The 2,825-nt window shown below is 38.9% G+C and overlaps 1 pseudogene; it reads right to left on the bottom strand.

Moving 5' to 3' along the window:
* Positions 1 to 299: 299 nt before the first annotated feature.
* LOC134953169 (5S ribosomal RNA) lies at positions 300 to 417 on the bottom strand (annotated as a pseudogene).
* Between the last annotated feature and the right edge of the window lie 2,408 nt (positions 418 to 2,825).

Below are 2,825 nucleotides of genomic sequence, written 5' to 3'. Positions count from 1 at the left end.
ATAATATAAAACTTAACCTTTAATTGATTCCCCAATAAAATCTGCCATTATTGTCTTAGAACAATTATATAAAAACTTGATTGCCTTTTTAACACATAAGGTTCAAGTTGCAGAATTAACTGCAGGTGAAAATCTGTGGAATGTATTGTGGATCCCTATATAAATGAAAAGGAATCTGATTGACCACTGAGTGGTTTGTAACTATGTGATATCTTTAACTGACAATCTCTGTTGACAGTAACAGGATCTAAAGATGGATCATATGGTAGTATATATGTGATGTTTGTTTATTAAAAAATAGCCCACGACACCTTGTATTCCCAGGTGGTCTCCCATCCAGTTACTGAACACGCCTTACCTGCTTAGCTTCCGAGATCGCATGGTATCGGGCGTATTCAGGATAGTATGGGCATGGGCAGTTAATTCAAGAATGGGAGAAACACTTCTGCTTTTTGTACTTGACACAAACCGTGTCTTTTCCAAATGAGAGCGTGTGAACACTTCTGCTTTCTGTTGTGACAGTAATTGGCGTACTGGGAGAGGCGAATTGCCTCAGCCAGAGTAACTGTCAGCCAGGTGAAAGAGTGTTAAAATGAGGGTGGTGTGTGATGATTTGGGGGCAAGTAAACCTCTTCTGTTTTCTGGTAAGAAAGTGACTCGAGTGCTATGGACACATGAAATTGAAGTGTAAAGAATTGGTGTGCGGAAATTCTATCAGAGAGGATCCACACCTCTGATTAACCTGTGTGAAAAAATGTGGGATTTGGTACACCTGGAGCTCAAAGTTGGCTCAAAAAAAAATATAAAAAAATGGTGAAGCTCAAAGGGTCCCTAGATATAAGGATAAGTCATCAGGACTGACATAATAAATCACAGATACCATTCAGGAAGTCTGGACTGATATGATGAGTCACAAACATTTGGCTTTGACAAGATAAATCACTATACGTAGATAGATAATCAGCTATTGGCTGTCAAAATAAATCACCATCTGTATATAAATAATCAGCTATTAGCTGTCAAAATAAATCACCATATATGGGTAAATGATCAGCTATTGACTGTCAACATAAATAACCATATGTAGATAATCAGCTATTGACTGTCAATAAGTCACAGACATTTGGCTTTGACAAGATAAATCACCATATGTAGGTAAATAATCAGCCGTTGACTGTCGAGATAACTCACCATGTGTAGGTAGATATATGTGTGTAAATGACCATATGTATGTAGATAATCAGCCATTGACTGTCAAGACAAAGCAATATATGTAGGTAGATAATCAGCTATCGGTTGTCAATAAGTCATATACATTTGGCTTTGACCAGATAAATCACCATTTGTAGGTAAATAATCAGATGTTGACTATCGAGATAAATCACCATATGTAGGTAGATAATCAGCTATTGACTTCTAAGATAAGAATAAATCACCATATGTAAGTGAATAATCAACTATTGACTGTCAAGAGAAATCACCATATGTAGGTAATGATCAGATATTAACTCTCAAGATAAATCACCACATGTGGGTATATAATCAGCTATTGACTAACAATAACAAGATAAATCACCACATAAAGGTAAATAATCAGTCACTGACTGTCAAGATAAATCACCATATGTAGGTAAATAAATAAATAATCAGCCATTGACTGTCAAGATAAATCACCATATACTGACCATGCAGTGTAGGCATATGTTAATAGATGTCCTGAATATCACATAGCATAATATATAATAAAAAGATTTAATTCATCGTGAAGGGGAGCAGCGATTAGCATGTATAAATACATGTTTGTCCCCGGTTGGTAACACAGTGCACAATAGGTGGACTGCCACAGATGCGAACTCCATTCACAAGACACTGTGGGAGCCTCCAGCATAGTTACTACTCCTGGGGTTTGTATTGCTGAAATAACCGCTCATTGGTGTCCCTGGTTCCCCAGCTCAGTGATTCTGCAACAGCCCACTTCCGGAAGGAGCGGGTGCACGATGACGTCACTCACTGATGTCCAATCTCGACGTACGTTTCACTGCTGAGTATGGGGCTTGGTTATGAGAAGGTACCACCGGGAATTCTCGTGCTAGCTCTTTACTTACTGACACAGGGATTACTCCTGCTACAACTGCCTGTGATGACAAAACATCAAGTTCAGCTTTATAGGCATTCATGGGATCTTCCATCAGCCTAAGTCTCATTATCTGATGACAGGCATAGACATTCTTGTCTGTAGTCCTCAGTGTTAACAACCACAATAGCACCCCCCTTATCAGCATTGCATATGATGATATCTTCATGTTTCCCCAGTTGTTTTAAAGTCCTGAATTCTTTTTTGGACATATTGGGGTATGGCTTATGGTGAACTTCTTCTCCAATCAAGTCCAACATCCTATAAAAAGTCCTTGCCGAGGCATTTGTAGAGATTGGTTCGAATGTAGATTTCACCAATTTTTTAACTGATTGTACTTACAATGACTCTTCAGATATCACTTGTGGTGGTTGGTTGTGAAAAAATTCTTTAAGTTTAATGGTCCTATTTAATTTAAACGAGTCAACTTTCTATTGTAGCAAATCAAGTGAGTTGGTCGGTATATATGTAAGGCCTTTACTGAGTACTTGGTTCTCCATGGGAGTCAGGGGTGTAGATGCTAGATTAAAAATCAATTGCGTCTCCCCTTCAGAGGTTTGAACATGTTTTTTGTGCCTCGCTTCCCTCCACGTTTGTCCTCCCCTCCTTGTGGGTCTAAAGTTCTTCCTGCTGCCCTGGCCCTCGTGCGTACCCCTAAAGGGATGTCCCATCCTTGATTTGCAATGGTATC

This window comes from Pseudophryne corroboree, chromosome 8 (assembly GCF_028390025.1).
Source record: "Pseudophryne corroboree isolate aPseCor3 chromosome 8, aPseCor3.hap2, whole genome shotgun sequence".
Lineage (NCBI taxonomy): Eukaryota > Metazoa > Chordata > Amphibia > Anura > Myobatrachidae > Pseudophryne > Pseudophryne corroboree.
This window is presented reverse-complemented; position numbering and strand designations above follow the sequence as displayed.